Raw genomic sequence first — 24879 nt, 5'->3', positions numbered from 1 at the left:
TTCAAATTAGTATGTACATGTGATATTCTGAAGGTCGTAGTACACATAGTTGTCCAGGTTCATCTCTGATATGGATATACGTCTTCTTTATGGGGGTACAAGTTTGTTACTTTCATCGATTATTCACAGCTCACCTTAAGGTCAGTAAGCTGGGTCCAATCCCGCTGGTGAAAAACTTCCACCATCAAAATGTTGGCTGGCAGCGTAGGGGAGGTGATTGTATACGATTTCTAATCACCAGATTGCGCGTATGGCGCTGTTGATGGTGATTCATCCATCGGATGGAGACCTTAATCCTTGAGCAGATACCTTAGTGTAATTCCACAGGAGTAGGCTATATGCCAACACGGGGTTTCACCCTCTCCTTGCCTCATTACTACCACCATCATCATCATCCCAGACACACACATCGCCTATAGGCCTCAACTAGAAAAACCTACAGCAGACATCTGCCCTAAATGCAGATCAGTAGTGATTGATTGATTGATTGATTGATTGATTGATTGATTGATTGATTGATTGATTGATTGATTGATTGATTGATTGATTGATTGATTGATTGGGCGGATTGTAGAAATCAACTGATTCGAGAGTCATTTGGAGGGGTTTTTCTACGATCGCTTAAGCGTACCATCCCAACTTTTTGTAGTATGGTTTTATATGAGCATCACGCCGGAGCTGGAAGACATATCGAATACGAGAGTTCTGTACACGTTGTAGTTTTGCTGCTTGTTCACATGTTAGGTCAATCAGTATACTGTCACAGTAGTGGCAGATTCCCTATCTTTTGTTTTCTAGCCTTTTTCTTAAATGATTTCAAAGAAATTGGAAGTTTATTGAACATGGCCCATTGCAGGTTATTCCAATCCCTAACTCTCCCTATAAACGAATATTTACCCCAATTCGTCCTCCTAAATTCTAACTTTATCTTCATGCTGTGTTCTTTCTTAATTTTAAAGACACCGTTCAAACTTATTCGTCTACTAATGTCATTCCACGCCATCTCTCCGCTGACAGCTCGGAACATACCACTTAGACCAGCAGCTCGTCATCTTTCTTCCAAGTCTTCCCAGCCAAAACCTTGCAACATTTATGTAACGCTACTCTTTTGTCAGAAATCACCCAGAACAAATCGAGCTGCATTTCCTTGGATTTTTTCCAGTTCTTGAATCAAGTAATCCTGGTGAGGGACCCATACACTTGAACCACTCTAGTTGGAGTCTTACAAGAGACTTATATGGCCTCTCCTTTACATCCTTACTACAACCTCTAAAAACCCCCATAACCATGTGCAGAGATCTGTACCCTTTATTTACAATCCCATTTATGTGATTAACCCAATGAAGATCTTTCCTTATATTAACATCTAGGTACCTAAGCGATCTCCATAAAAGAAATTTCACCCCATCAACGCAGTATTAAAAATGAGAGGACTTTTCCTATTTGTGAAACTCACAACCTGACTTTTAACCCCGCTTATCATCATACCATTGCCTGCTGTCCATCTAACAACATTATCGAGATCATTTTGCAGTTGTTCACAATCTTGTACCGTAACTTATGTATTTTGTACAGAATAACATCATCCGCAAAAGGCCTTATCTCTGATTTCACTTCTTTACTCGTATCATTTATATATACTAGCTGATGTACCCGCGCTTCGCTACGGGATTCTCAGAAAGACTGACCTTGTGGATTTCCTAACTGAAGTTAACAAAGGCCATTACAAAAACGTCAGTAGGAAAGTAGCGATGTTATAATAATAATAATAATAATAATAATAATAATAATAATAATAATAATAATAATAATAATTTCGTTCGGCTATTTCTAGCCGGGTGCAGCCCTTGTAAGGCAGACCCATCGAAGAGGGTGGGCGGCATCTGCCATGTGTAGGTAACTGCGTGTTATGTGGTGGAGGATAGTGTTATGTGTGAGTTGCAGGGATGTTGGGGACAGCACGAACACCCAGTCCCCGAGCCAAGGGAATTAACCATTTAAGGTTAAAATCTCCGACCCGGCCTGGAATCGAACCCGGGACCTCTGGTCCAAAGACCAGCACGCTATCCATTTAGCCATGGAGCCGGACAAAGTTATCTTATAAAATACTCGATCAAATGCAAAACCGCACATTTTCTCACTTTTAACGAACAGTACTACGGTGCCGATCTAACAGTCCAAAGTTCCAGAGCTGGAATGACCAGGCCACAGACATCCGTCATCACTCCTCTGCCATAATTCTCTTAAATATGCAAACTTCTCATTCCAATCAGTGCCTCAGAGTACGGATTGAACAGCTCGAATGCTATGATGAACCAGTGTGTTATGTACCAGTAGTATCAGAAAATTTATGAACCAGAGGAATAGCATGCTAAAGAAGAAAGTTATCCAACTCCCCAGCTACTTCCCGCTAATATTCAGGCAGGCTGTTACACTCGGTACGACCGGGCGAGATGGCCGTGTGATTAGGGGCGCGCAGCAGTGAGCTTGCATCCGGTGGATTCGAACCCTGAAGAAGGTATTCCGTGGCTTCCCATTTTCACACCAGGCAAATGCTGGGGCTGTATCTTAATTAAGGCCAAGGCCGCTTCCTTCACACTCCTAGCCCTTTCCTATCCCATCGTCGCTTTAAGACCTACCTGTGTCGGTACGACGTAAGGCAATTTTCATCCTAACTATCGTAGATGTGTGGCAACAGAAGACACAAAGCCCACCACAACAAACAATGGTCAATGTAATGTTATTGTTGATTAATGCTACGCGCTTTCATTATTGTAGGCCTTCACGTTTAGTTTTCTTCCGACTCTGAAATACCACTCTTATCATAGTCGCTACGATAAAATTGAATAAAACATAAATGGTCGGAAATTGTATTATCACCGGGCGAGTTGGTCGTGCGCGTAGAGGCGCGCGGCTGTGAGCTTGCATCCGGGAGATAGTAGGTTCGAATCCCACTATCGGCAGCCCTGAAGATGGTTTTCCGTGGTTTCCCATTTTCACACCAGGCAAATGCTGGGGCTGTACCTAAATTAAGGCCACGGCCGCTTCCTTCCAACTCCTAGGCCTTTCCTATCCCATCGTCGCCATAAGACCTATCTGTGTCGGTGCGACGTAAAGCCCCTAGCAAAAAAAAATGTATTATCCCTAAACTACAATTTCATACAGGGCGCATAAAACTGTTTATTGTTTAGACTGTAGTTTCTTATTCCCCTGGCTCGGCGTTGATATGAACTTGGCAACAAAAATACAAATTCATGAATATCTGTGTTATCAAAGACGATGCGGCAACAATGTATGACATAAATGATCGGAAATGTAATTCTATATAACTTTTGTTATGTAGTATTTATCGATAGGACCACTAATAATATAAATATTTGATGATTAAATTTTAGGCCTTCCCCTAAACTACCATTTCACTCAGCGTGAGTAAAATGATTTATAGCCTAGATTGTAGAGGCTCATCCCCCGACTTCACATACCGATTTTTATTAAATTCTCTTCAGCCGTTTTCTTGTGATGCGTGTACATACATACATACAGACAGACAGACAGACAGACAGACAGACAGACAGACAGAAATTACGGAAAAGTAAAAAGTGCATTTCCTTGTTGCTATGGACATGACCGATACAGAAATACAATTCTTTTCAAATTCTGAGCAAAGTACAGACAAAACTCTTATTTTATATATATAGATATAAGGAAAAATAAAGGTTCAAAAATACTGCCTTGAGGAATTCCCTTGTTGATTATTACAAGGACAGATAAAGCTTCGCCTACTCAATTCTCTGAGTTCTATTTTCTAGAAATAAAGCAACCCATTCAGTCATTCTATTGTCTAGTCCAATTGCACTCATTTTTGCCAGTAGCCTCCCATGAAATGAGATGTCGTATGGCGTTTAGTGCCGGGATATCCCAGGACGGGTTCGGCTCGCCAGGTGCAGGTCTTTCTATTTGACTCCCATAGGCGACCTGCGCGTCGTGATGAGGATGAAATGATGATGAAGACAACACATACACCCAGCCCCCGTGCCATTGGATTTAACCAATTAAGGTTAAAATCCCCGACCCGGCCGGGAATCGAACCCGGGACCCTCTGAACCGAAGGCCAGTACGCTGACCGTTCAGCCAACGAGTCGGACAGTAGTCTCCCGTGATCTACCCTATCAAATGTCTTGGACAGATCAATCGCGATACAGTCCATTTGACCTCTTGAGTCCAAGATATCTGCTATATATTGCTGGAATCCTACAAGTTGAGCTTCAGCGGAATAACCTTTCCTAAACCCGAACTGCCTCCTATGGAACTATTTATTAATTTCGCAAACATATCTAATAAAGTCAGAAAAAATGCTTTTCCAAAGCTTACATGCGATGCATGTCAAACTGACTGGCCTGTAATTTTCAGCTTTATGTCTATCACCCTTTCTTCTATATACAGGGGCTGATAAAACAACTCTCCATTCATTTGGTATAGGTCCTTCATGCAAACATAATCAAATAAGTACTTCAGATATGATACTATATCCCAGCCCATTATTTTTAGTATATCCCCAGAAATCTTATCAATTCCAGACGATTTTCTAGTTTTCAACTTTTGTATCTTATTGTACAGTAAATGTCATTTTTATCATAGATAAATGTTAATACTTCCTTAGCATTAGTCACCTCCTCTATCTGGACCTTGTGGCCAACAATCTTTACATACTGCTGACTGAATATTTCTGCTTTTTAAAGATCCTCGCATACACACTCCCCTTGTTCATTAATGATTCCTGGAATGTCTTTGTTGGAATCTGTACCTATACGTACCCTTCCATTTTCCACTAAAATTTGTATGACTGCCAATTATGCTTGCTGTCAAGTTACCCTTAGCTGACTTCTTTGCTAGGTTCAATTTCCTAGTAAGTACCTTCAATTTCTTCTTACTTCCACAGCCATTTCTAACTTTATTTCTTTCCAAGCTGCACCTCCTCCTCAGTCTGTTTATTTCTCTGTTATAATAAAGTGGGTCTTTACCATTCCTTACCACCTTTAATGGTACAAACCTGTTTTCACATTCCTCAACAATTGCTTTAAACCCATCCCAGAATCTGTTTACATTTTTATTTCCCATTTTCCACCGATCATTGTTACTTTTTTAAAAAACTCCCTCATGCTTCCTTTATCAGCCATATGGTACTGCCTAATAGTCCTACTTTTAAGATCTTCCTTTCTGTCACATTTATTTTTAACTACGACAAAGACAGCTTCATGATCACTATTACCACCTATTACTTCGGTTTCTCTATAGAGCTCATTTGGTTTTTCCAGCACCACGTCCAGTATATTCTTCCCTCTAGTTGGTTCCATCACTTTCTGAATCAGCTTTCCTTCCCATATTAACTTATTTGCCATTTGTTGCTCATGCTTCCTGTTGTTCGCATTACTTTCTCAATTGATATTTGGTAAATTCAGATCTCCTGCTACAATCACATTCCTTTCGACGTCGTTTCCCACATAGTTGATTATCTTATCAAATAATTCTGAATCAGCGTCAGCGTTACCCTCTCCTGATCTGTACACTCCACAGACATCAAGTTGCCTATTATCTTTAGAAATGAGCCTTACACCTAGAATTTCATGTTTGTCATCTTTCACTTCTTCGTAGCTTACAAATTCTTCTTTCACCAGAATGACTACTCCCCCTCCTACGATTCCTATTCTATCTCCATTATACACACTCCAGTTCCATGAGAAAATTTCTGTACCCATTATATCATTTCTCATCCATGATCAAACCCCTATTAAAATATCTGGTAAGTATGTATCTATTAAATTACTTAATTCTATTCCTTTCTTTACAATACTTCTACAGTTCAACACTAACATTTTTACGTCATCCCGACTGGACTTCCAGATTCCTGTACCCTTATGACCGCTCCCTAGACCACCCCATTTCCCTGAATTTACTTCCTTATAACCCAACTTATACGTACTACTGCAGTTTAAGTGAAGACCATCTGAGCACAGATCCCTATCTCCTACCCACCCGTTAGGGTCTAGAAATCTCACTCCCAGTTTCCCACATACCCACTCCATAGTCTCATTTAAATCCACAATCACCTTCCAGTCAGTATTCCACTGATAACAATCTTCGCTTCATTAAACTGCACCCGTGCTGCATTTACCAGATCCCACACATCCCCAACTGTGTTGGTACTTATACTTACTTGCCTCACGTTTTTGGTATTAACGTGAAACACTAGCACCTTCTCCTTTTCCTATTCCTTCTCTTCTATTTTCAGCATTTGCCTCAACCTAATTCCTGGATAACAATCTACCCTGGTTCCCTTTCCTCCACACACTTTCCCCACATGTCTAACAATGGAATCCCCAATGACCAGAGCCTCAGCTCTACCCACCTCATTTGATCCCCTCCCTTCCTGGTCAGCTCTTTCCTTACAGCTGCAGAAGCTACTTCCTCCTCCCTTTTCTCCCTCCCATGAAGCTGTTCCACCTGTCTCTTCATATTCTCTACTCTACATTTCCTTTTCTTACCATTTCCCTTCCTCCTACTTCCACACTTCTCAGCAACCCTCTTCATCATCTTCCCTGTGTTCTTCTACCTGCAGTGACTCGTACCGATTTCTCAGACACCTGTCCTGAATTTTGATTGTTAATAGAGCCCTTAGCCTGCAATCTCCTGCCCCTTAGAACATTAGACCACCTGTCTTCTACAATTCCCCCTTTTCCTACCCATTCCTCTTTTACCCCTACTATATCCTGTACATTGTTTGAGGGAGGTCTACCTTCCTTCCTGTCTTCATAGAGAATCCTTATATCTCCCTCGAACTCTCCAACTCCTCCCTCATACTCCTTAATGCCTGGCCACACTCACAGTTCCCACACTTGCATTCCTTAGCCATTCTTTACAGAGAAGTGAAAAGAGAAATAAAAATAGCTTATTATGTGCAGTAAATCCAAGAAAGAAATATTGTCTAGGATAGTACACAAAGATCACACGATAATAATGTAATTAATTTACTACTACACTACAATACTATTAATCACACTCTATTTTTATCCTACAACACCCTAACAGGATTTAAACTGCCGATAATTACTGAGTACCGAAAGGAATACACAAGAAGTACACAATTCTAAACTGCAGTTAAGCCTGCCGTAATTACAACAGAATTCTAGAAACAGAATATCTACAGATATTTCTACTATACTACACAATTATTTTACAATAATAAAATAAGCACGCTAATTTCTAAAAGGATACTACAATACACTACAATAATTTTAAACTACGTTCAGACGTATCATAATTACAATATGTTACTACTAAGCGCAAACAGAAATGAAAATTGCAATTATGAAATTCGCAAGAACTACTCAACGATCACCAATAAATCTAAATGCGTAGGCACATTATTATTAGTACTATTTTACCCTACAGTGCTCTAATAGATACACACGAATATAGCAGGCAAGATACTATCCAATATAGGGCTACCGTATCTACACTACAATTCTCAACTGAAATGTGGTTATATGATTTTTACAGCGGGTAACTATTATTTTCCCTACTACGCGGGATGGAGAATAAAAGTGTCCTTTTATGCTCAAAAGTAAAAGGTAATCTACAATAATTTCTCAAAAAAAACCTTCTGTCAAAACTACGCCGGGGACTTCAATTGCACTATTATTGGGATATAGGAATTTGATTATTAACTTTTACTCGATGAATAAACGAAGGTGCAAAGCCCAAAGTATTCCGGGGACTTAGAACTACAAATTACTGGAATAAAATAATCAGCTGATTCTTGTATTTGTTTACTCATCTACCATCAACTACCGTCGGAATGCAGCAAACAATTGCCAACAATCCAAAGACTGTTGAGTAATTATCCGGTGAAATACAGTGTATTCTCTTTAAATTCTTTCTAAATCGAAGTTTACAGGCGTATCGTGTTATTTGACTGAATACGTTATTACCTTCGTGATAGTTTGAACGGATATCTATACGAAATACAGGAAAAGCTGCGGAAGTTACAACTCCTTATGATAATCTGTCTTTGTGACGAACATACAGATATCAAGTTAATATTATTACCTAAATTACCTAAATACCTTATGATAATCTGTCTTTGTGACGAACATACAGATATCAAGTTAATATTATTACCTAAATTATTTCCTACTCCTAAATTCGTAACAAAATACATCTACCTAACCTACTTAACCTAGAAAACGTAATCTACTGAACACCGACTGAAGTACTTGTTATAAAATTCAAATAATTATCGCTACTCCCAATTTCTACCAACAAGCACTAAACACCAATATATAAATAGCACTAAGTGTATCACACACGCACAAAATTAAACAGTTCCAATAGGTTTTAACTACTTTATCACTACGATAATGCAATAGCACTCTCAAGAGCCGACCATGCACAAGCGCGTCCAACAATAGAACCGCCCTACCTTTCTATCGTCCAATTTAAGGCTTCTTTCTTCAGTCCACAAAATTAAATCTCGTTCCGGATCACTACTTGAAATTAATAGCACCGCATCGAACAAATACTTACAGCCATTCATTCCTGGTCTCTGATTCAAGGTTAAGGAATACGATCCCGGATGAAATTAAAAAGTATTGCTCGTCTAGGACGTTTAAAATAGCCTACCGTAAATTCCTTCAGAGTACATACAGTTGACTCGAATGAATGTAAGAGCGAATGACGTGAGAATAAAACTAAAAATTACGTACTCGGTACTAGATTTAAATATATTAGGCTATCCCATTTACGTTTTAACTCTTCTCATTAAGACTATGCACTGCCCGGCTCCATGGCTAAATGGTTAACGTGCTGGCCTTTGGTCGCAGGGGTCCCGGGTTCGATTAGCGGCAGGGTCGGGAATTTTAACCATAACTGGTTAATTCCGCTGGCACGGGGCCTGGGGGTGTATGTGTCGTCTTTATCAAGATTTCATCCCCATCAAGACGCACAGGTCAACTACGGGTGTCAAATCCGAAGACATGCATCTGGCGAGCCAAACTTGTCCTCGGACAATTCCGGCACTAAAAGCCATACGCCATTTCATTCCAAGACTATGCACTGTTCCTAGAAATAGGTAGCATAGTAACATCGTTTTTAGTATACTGAGATTGTAACATAGTAATATTCAGTTAATTTATTTTTGCCTCCTATTAGAATAAGTTTTCCTAGCTAGTTAATAGACATATTCTTTATGTATTAATTTGATATGTTTCTTTTATTATCCACACTCTATTTATCCCACCATTTTTATCAATAGTAATCTTAATTGTATTATCGTTATTCCTTCACTGACTTACTCATCTTATCTCATAAATTGTAATTGATTACCATGATATTATAAATTAACGCTGTAAACGTCAACAAATGATATGTGGTTAAGTGTAAGAGAGGGCAAGAGCCCCAACTTCGCCACTTAATAATGACATAAATATATAAATAAATAAATAAATAAATAAATAAATAAATAAATAATACAAAGACCGAGTAGCAAAAACGAATCCGTTCATTGCCGAGTGGAACAGGGTGAAAATAATAGAATTTGTGTCTCAATAAATCATTAAAATTCTGGAAGAAGGTTGTGTTTCCTGGTGAGGGTTTGTATGCCGCAAGCCGAACGAAGAACTTGCCTCTAAGAACGTAGTGCCAATCATCAGACATGGGGAAGAACTTGTCATGGTGTTGGGGTGTATGAGCTACGCTGCTGTGTGAGAACTGGTTGTTATTGAGGGTAACTTCGATGCCAGAGTGTATATGAGAATTTGCAGAGTTATGTTAGAAAGTTAAGTATCCAAGACTTGTTTATTTTTCAGCATGACAATGGCCCTGAGAACACAGCCTACATATTGAACGAATAATTTGTTGACCGTTCGTGAGCAACTGCCAACATCTCTACAATCACCAAACGTTAACCTAATTGAAACTATCTGGGCATTGTTGGAGAGGCACGTGCGAGAAAGGAGATGTTCATGAAGGGGAAACTCATTATAAATGTGGAATGTGGTCTCGGATTGATCGAGGAACAACAGCGAAACTTGTAGACATAGTATAACGGCATTATGTTCATGTAATGGCGAAATAATGAATTTCCTTTTCATTAAAAGTCTGTTACAAGAGATGTAAATGCCTTAGCCACGGCACATATGCACATACTTAATTAACCCGGCATTACTCGCTAGGTCTTTATGTGCGCCGTTACTCGCTGGTGAGCGCAGCGCTCACCTTTATGTTTAAAGGCTATAATGTGTCCATATAAATATGGAGGTATTTTTAATATGTCCATTTGAGATAGTTATTTATTTAGGAACACGGCCGAGTGGAGTGGCTATGGAGGCAAGCTCAACATTCGGGAGACGCGTGAGTTCGATTCCCACCGTTAGCTGTCCTGAGAATGGTTTTCTGTTTACGCTTCCAGGCAAATACCGGGGCAGTTTCTATTCACAGACTACAGCCGATTCCTTACACCTATTTTGACAACTTCGTTCACCATCATTTATTTCATCTTTATTAGATCTTCCACTGATTTTGGCGTCAGGAAGGGCATCCGGTCGTAAAACAAGCTATGTATATTGATATCACAGTTTGTTATAAACGAAAGTTCCTTTCCTTCCCCAGAAGTTGCAGACATTCTGAAACAGAGTTATGCTCACTTCCGTAAACCTCATCTATTTCATACCATCAGTCTCGATGTTCAAGACCTTCCCTCCTTCGTTTCACACAACCACGAAAGTATCTGATCACTGGATGCCACAATAACTTGTAAATATTTTCTAACAACACCCTTACTATAAACATTTCGCATTAAACACAAGCATAAAACAAAACCTGACTTATTACAATGAGCGAAATATAAGTAGCACAGTTCCTCGCTACTGAGCGCACCGCTCACCAAACATACACTGCCGTGCCTAATAATGAATTGCGGGTGTATATTTTCAAAGATAATGAAAATGACTGACACACCCCCTTCATAATAATCTGTTACAAAGGTACAGAGACTTACAAAGGTGGAGGTTTTCTAACATTCCAACAAGAAGCAATATACTACGAAGGTGAGCGCCGCGCTCACCATGCGAGTAACCGCGGGTTAAATACGGGTCTTGGTTCCAGCGTATGAGACCCGCACCAGGATTAATTGACAAGAAGACTCGAGAACGAAGACCTTTTTTCGATTCAAGATTTCAACAGATATGCTGACGACTTCTATGTCTTCTGCATTCAATACTTTCATGAGCGACGTGTGCCATTTCTAACGCATCTGAAGTCAATGGATTAGATCAGTGTAAACAGAGAATTAGTTGGAAAGTCTGATTCATTGGATGAATGGTCAGCGCTGAGGCCTTCGCTTCAGAGAGGCTCCCGGGTTCGATTCCCGACCGGGTCGGGGATTTTAATAGCATCTGATTAAATCTTCTGGCTTGGGACTGGGTGTTTGTGTTTGTCCCAACACTTCCATTTTCATGTTCAGACAATGCACTACACTTCCAACCACCACAGAAACACGCAATAGTGATTACATCCCTCCATAGGCCTATAGATAGAGTTGGTATCAAGAAGGGCATCCGGCCGTAAAACAGGTATAAATCCACATGTGCGACGTAGTTCGCACCCGCGATACCACAGATTTCGGAAAGCGGTAGAAGAAGAAGAGAATTAAGTTGGAAGAATGCACATCTCAGTTATGAATATATTAAAATTGCTGTACCAAGTTTAATACTCGACGGAGATGAATTGTTTTATGTGTGTCTATATGTGCAAAATATTGTGACAACGGTGTTGTCTTAAGGGGCCCAGAATCTAAGTCGTCGGCCCTATTGTGACAATCTGGTGATTATAGAAAATTAACGTGCATTAAGTTTTTCAGTGCAATCTTGAAAGACCCAAAACTTCTAGAACAAGTACACAGTTCTTGGAAATATAATAGTGACTGTGAATCTACTGCATCAGTACGTCATGTGATGAAATGAAAATAAAATACAAGCAATAGGTACTTCAATTTAATTACTGTAGTTCATAATATTGAGATTTTCCTTTTATTTGTATGTTCTTTCTTCCTTAATCTGTTTACCCTCCAGGGTTGGTTTTTCCCTCGGACTCAGCGAGAGATTCCACATCTACCGCCTCAAGGGCAGTGTCCTGGAGCGTGAGACATTCGGTCGGGGGATACAACTGGGGAGAATGACCAGTACCTCGCCCAGGCGGCCTCGCCTGCTATGCAGAACAGGGGCCTTGTGGGGGGATGGGAAGTTTGGAATGGATAGACAAGAAAGAGGGAAGGAAGCGGCCGTGGCCTTAAGTTAGGTACCATCCCGGCATTTGCCTTGAAGAGAAGTGGGACACCACGGAAAACCACTTCCAGGATGGCTGAGGTGGGAATCGAACGCACCTCTACTCATTTGACCTCCCGAGGCTGAGTGGACCGCGTTCCAGCCCTCGTACCACTTTTCAAAATTTTGTGGCAGAGCCTGGAATCGAACCGAGGCCTCCGGGGGTGGCAGCTAATCACACTAACCACTACACCACAGAGGCAGACGTTTGTGTGTTCTACCGTACCTTATTTCTTACAAAATATCCCATGATTTTTGCAAAAAATTTGTCATATGTCCTAATTTTAAAACAAAATAAAATGGGAACTCTAGCAAAGGCAGAATAATAATAATAATAATAATAATAATAATAATAATAATAATAATAATAATAATAATAATAATAATAATTTTACGTTCCACTAGCTACCTTTACGGTTTTCGGAGACTTTAATGTCGCGAAGTTCTTCATTTATGCGTCAGGAAGTTGACTGACTCGAGGAGATGTTATATTTGAGCACCTTCAAATACAACAAGACTGAGGTGGGATTAAATCTGCCGTCTTGGGCTCAGGCTAGCACTCTTATAATCTGAGCCACTCAACCCGCCCCTCGATTAGTCTTCTTCTTCTTAATCTGATTACCCTCCAGGGTTGGTTTTCCCTTGGACTCAGCGGGGGATCCCACCTCTACCGCCTCAAGGGCAGTGTCCTGGAGCTTCAGACTCTGGGTCTGGGATACAACTGGGGAGAATGACCAGTACCTCGCCCAGGCGGCGTCACCTGCTATGCTGAAAAGGGGCTTTGTCGGGGGATGGGAAGATTGGAAGGAAGAGGGAAGGAAGCGGCCGTGGCCTTATGTTGGTGGGAAACCACGGAAAAACACTTCGAGGATGGCTGAGTAGGGAATCAAACCCCTCTCTACTCATTTGACCTCAGGAGGCTGAGTGGACCCTGTTCCAGCCCTCATACCACTTTTCAAATTTCGTGGCAGAGCCGGGAATCGAACCCGGGCCTCTGGGGGTGGCAGCTAGTCACACTAACCACTGCGTGGTAGAGTGTCGGCCTCCGGATCCCAAGATAGCGGTTTCAAACCCGGCAGAGGTAGTCGGATTTTTGAAGGGCGGAAAAAGTCCATTCTACACTCCATGTCGTACGATGTCGGCATGTAAAAGATCTCTGATGATACATTTGGTATTTACCCGACAAAATTAATTAAATCTCAGCCATAGACGCCCAAGAGAGATCCGGTTTACTCTCTCTGCCATCTAGCGGACCTAGAGTAAAACGGAACGTCAGAATTGACGAGCAGACAGCCAGATGGCGTCAAATCGAAATGTCTGCAAACGGTAGCTGAGGCCATACGATTATTATTATTATTATTATTATTATTATTATTATTATTATTATTATTACCATAGTCCGGCTCCATGGCCAAATGGTTAGCGTGCTGGCCTTTGGCCACAGGGGTCCCGGGTTCGATTCCCGGTAGGGTCGGAAATTTTAACCATAATTGGTTAATTTCGCTGACACGGGGGCTGGGTGTATGTGTCGTCTTCATCATCATCATACGAGGTCGCCTACGGGTGTCAAACCAGAAGACCTGCATCTGGCGAGCCGAACTTGTCCTCGGACACTCCCGGCACTAAAAGCCATACGCCATTTCATTATTACCACAGGGGCGGACCCCTCGATTAGAACAAGTGCGAAATAAGTCGTATGAGCAAATTAAATTTACAGGGCTTTCGTTAAGTAAGGTCGCCAAGCCAAAGGACTTCTTCGGCGAGCTATCATTCCTCTTCAACTCAGAGAAATACTGATTGCTTCCAAAAGTAGAAAATTCTGAACGTGACAGCCTTATTACCCTAATTAAAGCTTCCGGCACTAAAATCTACGATTTTGGCTCTTCTGTGGAAATTATTTCAAACTATCACTAAGTGTTGTGTTTCTGTTCATCTCATTTGCATGGGTACGCTTTGTACAATTTGCTTCGAATATCTTTGTGCTAACGGCACACTAAACACGAACCTTCTGATTATAGTGCGAAACTTCGTGGACATAACTATATGGTTTCTCTAAGCTCCAATAGCAGTTACTCTGTACGTAAACTCACTCGCTTATGTGGAACCGAGACAAATGAGGGTGGAAGAATCGTACACGAAGTATCCGGTAGATGGACGTGACATTCAAGTTCATTAACGTAAGTTGCTTACTGTTTTTGTTCTTTCTTTCTTAATTAGTTTACCCTACAGGGTTGGTTCTTCCCTCGGATTCAGCGAGGGATCCCACCTCTACCGCCTCAAGGGCAGTGTCCTGGAGCGTGAGACTTTGGGTCGGGGATACAACTGGAAAGGAGGACCAGTACCTCGCCTAGGCAGTCTCATCTGCTATGCTGAACAGGGACCTTGTAAGGGGATGGAAAGCTTGGAAGGGATAGACAAGGAAGAGGAAGGAAGCGGTCGTGGCCTTAAGTTAGATAGTTAGGCATTTGCCTGGAAGAGAAGTGGGAAACCACGGAAAACCACTTCGAGGATGGCTGAGATGAAAATCAAACCCCACTCTACTCAGCTGACCTCCCGAAGCTTAATGGACTCCATTCCAGGCTTCGTACTATTTTTCAAATTTCGTGGCAGAGCCACGAATCGAACCCGGGCACTGGGGGTGGCAGCTAATCACACTAACCACTACACCACAGACGCAGACAGTGTTTTCATATGTATCAATAATATAACCTTGAATTCAGAACCTATAGGTAGAGTCCTGCACGGATATACAAAATAATATCCGCACCCGCATCCTCATCCGCAAAATGGTTATCCGCGGGTAGTGTAAATATTTAACTGCAGTATATTACACCCATGATACTGAAACCGGCACCAGAACCCCTAGACTACCGACGTAGTGACCTTTGTTCCTTACTTCCACTAATTGCGGACAGGAGCCAGCTAGGCTTAGGTCAGATTTTCGGCTTTATCAATCAATCAATCAATCAATCAATCAATACTGATCTGCATTTAGGGCAGTCGCCCAGGTGGCAGATTCCCTATCTGTTGCTTTCCTAGCCTTTTCCGAAATGATTTCAAAGAAATTGGAAATTTATTGAACATCTCCCTTGGTAAGTTATTCCAGTCCCTAACTCCCCTTCCTATAAATGAATATTTGCCCCAGTTTGTCCTCTTGAATTCCAACTTTATCTTCATATTGTGATCTTTCCTACTTTTATAGACGCTATTCAAACCTATTCGTCTACTAATGTCATTCCACGCCATCTCTCCGCTGACAGCTCGAAACATACCACTTAGTCTAGCAGCTCTTCTTCTTTCTCTCAATTCTTCCCAACCCAAACATTGCAACATTTTTGTAACGCTACTCTTTTGTCGGAAATCACCCAGAACAAATCGAGCTGCTTTTCTTTGGATTTTTTCCAGTTCTTGAATCAGGTAATCCTGGTGATGGTCCCATACACTGGAACCATACTCTAGGTGGAGTCTTACCAGAGACTTATATGCACTCTCCTTTACAACCTTACTACAACCCCTAAACACCCTCATAACCATGTGTAGAGATCGGTACCCTTTATTTACAATCCCATTTATGTGATTACCCCAGTGAAGATCTTTCCTTATATTAACACCTAGATACTTACAATGATCCCCAAAAGGTTCTTTATATATCTCTCAAGGTTCTTTATATATCACTTTATATATATATATATATATATCACTTTATATATCTTTATATATCACTATTCTCTCATACCAATGTCACGAGTCGCCTAACCACAAGCAAAAATAAGAGTATAACTGAGTGAAAATCAATAAACGTCGTTATTTAGAAATTATCAGCAAAATCATCCGCACTGCCATACACTTTGTATCCGCCAAGACCTTAACTTCGCGGGGATCCGCGGATATCCGCATCCGTGCAGGGCTCTATCTATAGCCTATAGAAATGTGCTTGTTGAACAAGTTTCGGAAGTGATTTCTGCAGAGAACAACATAGTGTTGGTACTGGGTGTCTGAAATACCTACCAAGCGGAGTGACAGTGCGTGTTGATGGTTCCGGCTATGGAAGCAAACTCTGAATTCAGGAAGACAAGAGGGTTCCAACCACACCGTCGGATATCCTGAGATTGGTTTTCTATGGCTTCCCATTTTCATTTCCATCCAATTCATAGGCCACGGCCGATTCCTTCCAATTTCTTAACCAATTTAATTCACCATCCTTCATTAGCTCCTCATTTGAGGTTGGCGTCAAGTAAGGTCATAAAAAATGTCATACAATCTCACCTCATACCAGACCCCTTATCAAGAAACTGGACTTAGGAGTAGACAGACATATTGTCTGTCTGAAATACGATTTTTTCCGAACACTGAACATATGGATTCGAATAATATTAGTTTTGTTATTTTTCGATCGCACGTCTTCGGGAAAAATTTACAGGAAGAATTTACGGAGAAGTCCACAGACTTGCACTTGGCGGCGGAACGATAGGAATCGATACAATTATCTTTAAATCTGTGGGCAAGAAGGGCTTTATTCTCAATCCGACCATTGAATTCGAGACCCGTGCACAACAGCCTCAAGAAATGTAGGAACCTACCATCCCATACTAAAACGTCAGGTACAAGTTAGACGTCGAGGTCATAGGCCTTATGCTGGAAGTGAAGGGAACCATTTCCAAACTGCTGCCCACAACAATGAAACGCTTGAAAGTTCTGTTTTTGTTCCACTTTTCTCTTACCCATTTACTTTACGTCGCACTGACACAGGTAAGTCTTATGGCGATAGGAAAGGGCTAGGAATGGTAAGGAATCGACCGTGGCCTTGATTAAGGTACAGTTTCTACATGTTCCTGGTGTGAAAATGGGCAAACCATGGAAAACCATCTTCATGGCTGCCGACAGAGGTTCAAACCCACTATCTTCCGTATGCAAGCTGACAGCACGCTTCGAAGTACGGAATGAAACAGTCATTAACAGGGGCATCCTCAGAGTGAAAACCTCAATATCCGTCCTAAAACATCGCTTCTTTAGAGACATAATAATTTCGTGTGGCTATTTCTAGCCGAGTGCAGCCCTTGTAAGGCAGACCCTCCGATGAGGGTGGGCGGCATCTGCCATGTATAGGTAACTGCGTGTTATTGCGGTGGAAGATAGTGTTATGTGTGGTATGTGAGTTGCAGGGATGTTGCGGACAGCACAAACACCCAGCCCCCGTGCCAATGGAATTAACCAACGAAGGTTAAAATCCCCGACCCGACCGGCAATCGAACCCGGGACCCTCTGAACCGAAGGCCAGTACACTAACCATTCAGCCAACGAGTCGGACCTTTAGAGACATGTCAACAGTATTCAGTGTGTTTTAAAACATTAGCTGTAAACCCTGTACCAAATATCAATTATGTACTTACTTCTTTTTCCTGCCGACTTCGGAGCACTACGACAGAGAACTTTAAACGTATTCTTTGTCATCTTCGGCAACCTCAGGAGTTTGGAGTAGGAGAATCAAATACATTTCTTTCAAGATCAACGAGCAGAATTGCATCTAAAAAACCTTTTTGCATAAAACGACACATTCTTCCAATGTAAATCGCCTACTTTTTGATAAACGGCAAACTGTACCAAACGAAGTAGAGGTGAATGGTGATAGTGATTGTTTTATGAAGAAGTACAACTGGGCAACCGTCCTCTATTAATACCAATCAAAGGTAAAATGGAAGAGGTCTGGCACTTCGAAGAATGAAGATATCGGCTAAAGTAAGGGAAGGGCCACGAAGGGCTTGAAAATAGAAGACGCCATAGGCCTCACAAACCTAATACCACTCTCCCAAGATGAGAGCCGCTAGTTCTCTTTTTAGTCGCCTCTTACGACAGGCAGGGGATACCGTGGATATATTCTACCACCCCCACCCACAGGGGGAGGAATCGAGAATAAAGAGAGGACAGGATGCGAATGTATTCTGTGACAGGTGGGGCGCGGCCAGTGTATACACGTTGATGACAGAGAAGGGCTCGCCTCTACATCGACAAACTTGTTAAATTGCCTTGTATATTGCATAAATTGATTGGAAAATAAGCAAAGTGGCTGGCAAGCATGCCAGTGTAGTCAATAACAGTCTGTGCACTCCGAACGTACGAAGGCAGTGGTAAAACCACGAGTTGGTCTGGCTACCGATACGAGCAAAAGACTTATTGATATGATGGCCGTTCATCCTGGAAACAAATAGGAAATCATGTTTGACTCTATGATACAACTCGAGACACCTAATGGCTAAATAGCAGTAGATACACTGAGCCGACATCGATTTATTAGCTGATCATATCTTTACTATGAAAGCAAGTACTGCCCATCCTGATATGGTAAGGCGAGAGAGTATTTGTGAGTTTCTCGGGAACCGCCCAACTGATGTCACCATTATAAAGCTTATTTCTTCAAGATGTCCATAGTGGTGATGGTGGTGGTGGTGATTATTGTTTTAAGAGGAAGTGCAACTAGGCACTCATACTCTATACACTACACTATAACACTACTCAGAGAGAAAAAATGGAAGTGCTCCGATACTTACAAAAATAAAGGTATCGGCCAAAGAAAGACAAGGGCCACGAAGGGCGTGAAAATGAAAGACTGCCTAGGCCTCAATATATAATACCGGCGGGGTCGAAAAAAAAACAAGAGTTGACTAAGGGAGGTCGGATAGAATACATTAAAATGAGGAGCTTGGCATAAGTAAGTGGAAACAATGCCAGGACTCAACTAAGATCTCCGCGGTCGCCAACCCACGCTCCCATGTTTAGAGCCCCTGGGATCCCTTTTAGTCGCCTCTTACTACAGGCAGGGGATACTGTGGGTGTTATTCCACCACCCCTAACCCCAGGGGTGAAGATGATCATAGGCTATACTTTACCATGCTAGCTTATCAGGGTGAATAAACTGACTACATGCTTAGCCTTATTAGCTTATGAAACGGAGTTCACCGATTGGAATTCAATTTTCTGCAAAACAAATTTTTTCCTCGAAAAAATGCTTGTATATGACGCAAGTCTTGTCCGATAAAAAGCAAAACAAATCGTTAGTCTTAATAAAATGGACATGCGTACAGGATAAAGAATGAAATTTCCTAGAACAAAGTTCATGTGTGTTTTTTCATAGGGATTTGCCCAGATATTACGGCTTTACATGTCAGACGAGAATTTATAGCATGTGGCCCGCAGCATTCATATGTCGAGCGTGGTACATCTGGGTGGTTTAGGGTGAACATCGTTATTGGTATCTGTAAGTGGTCAAGTCCAACAGTCATAATTTTCCATTCTGTGAGAGAAAGTTCAAGGATCGAGGTAACATGAAACGACAGCATAGTCTATAATCGTCGTGTAATTAGGGTCACGCGGCTGTGAGCTTGCATTCAGGAGATTGTGGGTTCAATCCCCACTGTTGGCAGCCCTGAAAATGGTTTTCCGTGGTTTCCCATTTCACTCCAGGCAAATGCTGGGGCTGTACTTTAATTAAGGCCACAGCCGCTTCCTTTCAACTCCTAGGCCTTTCCTATCCCATCGTCGCCATATTAGACCTATCTGTGTCGGTGCGACGTGAAGCAAACAAAAGACAGTTAAAGATGCACTGTCCCACATTTCAGAATTACATTTTTCTATATTTGATTTCGACATGTTCAGAACCGTGTAAAACTCTTCTTCTTGTAGACCTATAAATTTTTTAATGCTTTTCATCTTTAAGGAGTTCCGGCCTTAAGGAATTAAATTCGTCATATTCATTCCTTTCAGCATTTATAGAAAGTAACCACTCCCTTGCATTTACCAATACCAACGCTATAACAATAGCTGCTACGACTTCCACCTCTCACTAAGTTCCGCTAAAATGTCTTCACTCATCTAGTACTGTTGCCTAAAAATTAAATTCACTATTATAATGGCATTGTAAAGAAAGGTAATCACTGAGAGCCTTTAGCCCGACTAAAGGAAATTAATTTCATAATCGAACACGTCAGAACAATGTGATCACTTGATGCTGATGTGTTGTGGTCACACATCATAACACGAGGTAACATGAAACGACAGCATAGTCTATAATCGTCTTTAGTCCGTAACCACTTGTATACTTGAGGTGGCGTATTTCAAATACCAGGAGACCGAGCTCGATAGCTGCAGTCGCTTAAGTGCGGCCAGTATCCAGTATTCGGGAGATAGTGGATTCTAACTCCACTGTTAGCAGCCCTGAAGATCGTTTTCCGTGGTTTCCCATTTTTACACCAGGCAAATGCTGGGGCTGTACCTTAATTAAGGCCACGGCCGCTTCCTTCCCACTCCTAGCCATTTCTTGTCCCATCGTCGCCAAAAGACCTATCTGTGCCAGTGCGACGTAAAGCACCTCGTAAAAAAAAAATACCAGGAGACTGAGCTGCCATCGAATCCACCAACTTAGGCTCAGAAAGCCAGCGTTCTACCACCTGAATCACTCAGCGTGGCATGTTGTAACGAGACATGAAGTTTGCTTTCCAGTTTAGATTCCACTGCAGGACTTTGTTGTATTCAGTTACAGATCACCTTGTAAGCCTACAGTATACAGTACAAGTAGATGACTTAAAATGGACCGAGAATATGCTACAACAGCAACAACAACAACAGAAATAGACCAACGATTGTATACATCAGTATGTAATATACGGGGTTAATCACCTAACATGTTACACCAAAATTACTAGTAATCCATTGAAGATAATGATGTTCAGTTTTAATTATTTATTTATTTATTTATTTATTTATTTATTTATTTATTTATTTATTTATTTATTTATTTATTCCATGCCTTCATTGGTGGTGAAGTTAAGGCTCACCTCTCTTACCCTTAACGACATAATATATAAAATAAACTGCAGAAAATGGAATAATGAAATAATAAAATAAAATTAAAATCCTAACCTCATTCATTCTTCCATTCACACAGTACTGGCATTCACACAAGCTGGTTATACATTTAATAGGTAATCTCGGCAAGACCGCTTGAAAGAAGCTAAGGAGGTGCAGTTCCTAACACTGACTGGAAGGGAATTCCGTAGCCTTGAACCAGGCAGATACACTATTAAAACGTTTTCATTCCTGCCCTGAAGGGGGAGGCGGACCTCTTAGACGGTAACGCCGTCTCTCAGGCCGGGAGATTTATTACGGTGAAGGAGATGCACGGAGAAGTTGGGGAGGTTGGCGGCCGTGCCCTATACTAGGAGCAGTCCCGGCATTCGCCTTAGTTCAGGAGAATGGAAAACCACGGAAAACCATTCTCAGGACAGCCGACGGTTAGGCCAGCCGTGAGGCCCAGCCTTGTCCTGTCTCCCGAATGCAGAGGTGTAGAGCCAAAGTAGAGCCGTGACTACCCCTCCTCTGTTCGGTTGGCCAGTCAGGGTGCAGAACTGTTGGACCACGGACCAGCCGTGGCAACTTGAGGGCCGAGATCCACTCTGCATCCACCGACCCACCAGTCATTTGAAAGGTGCGGTTATATGATGAGCCATGCACAGGAACTGAAAGTGTAGTAGGCGATCGTGTGTTATATTCATCAGAGGAGGAGAGTAAATTAAACTTTGAGGGTAAATACTGGGGTTTAGATTAATTCAACAGAAGAAATGTGAGAATTGCAATGTGAAGATATCGTAGTTTATCGATTTTTGACCATGAAAGTATTTTATAATAGGGGGAGATATGAGCTGGAAATTTAATTGAAAATATAAACCTAATGCATGAATTCATTGCCCTCTGTAGTTTCAATGTTTGTTCCGTGGTGGCATCTATCATTACAATATCACAATAAATATGAGAAATATGAGGGTCTGGATAAGTTTAATTTTCATGCTTTGTTGAAGTAGTGATTGACGAGTTTTGAGAGGGTGAAGTGACAAGTGAATTTTCCTACAGATGCTTGTTATGTGCTCACTCCTGTCTAGTGTGTCACTTATTAATCCCTAGATTTTTTACAAACTTCTGAAATGGTACAGCTACACCACAAAGCAAACGCGAAGGCAATAACTTCTCTTTTAGTATATTTAGCTGCCTTTGTTGCCCTATTATAATAGCTTGTGCCTTTTTAGGAATAATTAATAACCCTTTCTTATCAGAATAGGAACTAATGAGATTTAAAGTAGAATTCATCTGATGAATTCCAAACTCAATATCAACAGCTTTATAGTGAAAATATATTTTATATCATCTGCATATAAACGATACCTACAGTTGCTGAACTGAGAAGAGATATAGAGCAAACAGAAGAGGTCCTAACACGGATCCCTATGGGACACCTGTTTGCTTCGTCTTCCAGTCCGTGGTCATACCGTTTATAACAACACGTTGTCGCTGATTTGTGAGGTATGAAGCAAAGAGGTGAATAGCAGAGGGATTCGGATTAAATATTTGTAGTTTCCATAATTAGATGTCAATAGTTACTGTGTCAAACTCACTACTAAAGTCAAGTAAAATGAGTATAGTCCCTTTCCGCTCATCTACAGCTTGACTAACGACGTCTGTAATTCTTAGTAGTGCCGTCCCTGTGCCTTCTTGAAACCATATTGGAAGGGGTCATACAGAGAATATTTTTCCAGGTATTGTTCAAGTTGCTTGTAGATCAATTTTTCTAGGGCTTTAGACAGTGCTAAAATAATGCATTCAGGACGAAAGTCAGATGCTGTATTAGCTGGCGACCTTTTTGGAACTGGGACAACTTGTGCATCTTTCCACTTTTTCGGAAAATAACCGTGAGAAAGGCATGCATTAAATAAGCCAGTAATAATCGGCAATATAATATGTATAATGTTAGTAATAAAGAAAATGGGGATTTCATCAGTCCCCGTTGTATAGGATTCAATTGAAATCAGTTCTCGTCTCATTTCATACTCTGAGACAGTTCGAAATTGGAAACATGGGCGATCAGATTATTGTTGTCGTACTGTAGACTTGATGGTGGCCTGCACTATATCGTATTCAGGAATAAAAGCATCTGTTGAAAAGTGTCTATTAATCTCGTCAAGTGGTATTTCTGGTTTAGCATGGTTCACATGAGGCCTTCCAATACGTAAAGAACGAAGTTATCGCGATGTACTACCAGCGTTTATATTATTGGATAGACCCCGGAAGTAATCGAATTTCTTATTGCGGATAATTTGTTTAATTCGTTTCGCAGTACGCGGTATTCTTCAAATGTGTCAGCTGATAAATTTCGTTTGTAACGTCTATATAACGCATCACGCGAGCCATCAGAGATTTTATTTCAGTTGTCAGCCACATAGAGGGTTGGCATGGTACTTTCACACAGCGCTTAGGGGCATGCTTATCGTAAAGTACATGAATATGAGAATTAATATTTTTTTATATACTTAATGGTATTAAGTAGTTCATAAACCATTGTGCTACATTTTTCCATAGGTTTATCAACAACAGAGATATCGACACAAGCTTCGATTTTAGCATGGATAGGTTTTTCGGCTGGTGATCTATCTGAAATTAGCGTGGACAGTTTTTCGTGGACAAAAAACTGACACCGTATCCAGGCAACCAGCGTACATCATATGGATGAAATAAAGACGCCATTTTGGTGGATGGAAAGACTTGTTTTTGGTTTATGTTGGACGTATTAGACGCATAAGGAGAGGCTGTAGACAATGCAATGGCGATAAACGGGAAAACATTAAAATTCTGAACACTGTGGAAGGAAGAGAAATTTATTTATTTATTTATTTATTTATTTATTTATTTATTTATTTATTTATTTATTTATTTATTTATTTATAGGAACTATGTATCTTCCCTGTGGGTTGAATGAAGGGATACTTTCATTTTCTGTACCTCCTGCATGTCGAACCAAAGAATCTGTATCCGCTCCCTCGTCTTCTACAGTAAGCCCCAAAACATATCTATGGTTTTACATGTTTGTTAGTGTAGCAGAGTTATTTACATATACGTTTTTAAATGAATCTATAGTAATTTCTGACACGAACAGAAAAGTTCATACTATTAAGATTTCAGATATGTTACTCATTTGTAAATTCGTACTGTTACGACTTCAGATATGTTATTCATTTGCACACTGTACAATTACTTCTTGAAATATGAATGGTACTTCAATCTGCGATTCTAGTACCGAATTAGACAGCTTTCGCCGGCGCAAGAACGTGTTAACATGCAAGTGGTTTCCTTGTTGTGATCCCAGCCACAACAACTGGTGCTCTACAGTACGTACAACATACCTCATATGCCGCGTGGTCCACCAGTCTCTTGCGATGTAGTTTTATGCATCCCGCCACTTTTACTACAATTGTGGAATACATCGGTCCTTCCACCTCAACTGGAGTAATATAACGAGATGTGTGGTTACGGGCTAGAAGAATGCAGGAATCGTGAGCGCCACACTTAATATATTATTGGTACCTCGAATGTGCCCTTAAAACGACCACAGATACGAAGAACATGTACTTCACAACTTGAGGTGCACACATAGACCAGGAACAGGTAGCTGAATGTCAAGCCT

At 41.0% G+C, this 24879-nt stretch overlaps 1 protein-coding gene across 2 annotated transcripts in view; it reads left to right on the top strand.

Moving 5' to 3' along the window:
* Capa (Capability) overlaps positions 1-24879 on the top strand; it is a 169375-nt gene that overhangs the window by 130878 nt on the left and 13618 nt on the right. The window lies entirely within an intron of this gene.

This window comes from Anabrus simplex, chromosome 3 (genome assembly GCF_040414725.1).
Source record: "Anabrus simplex isolate iqAnaSimp1 chromosome 3, ASM4041472v1, whole genome shotgun sequence".
NCBI classification, from domain to species: Eukaryota; Metazoa; Arthropoda; class Insecta; order Orthoptera; family Tettigoniidae; genus Anabrus; species Anabrus simplex.
This window is presented reverse-complemented; position numbering and strand designations above follow the sequence as displayed.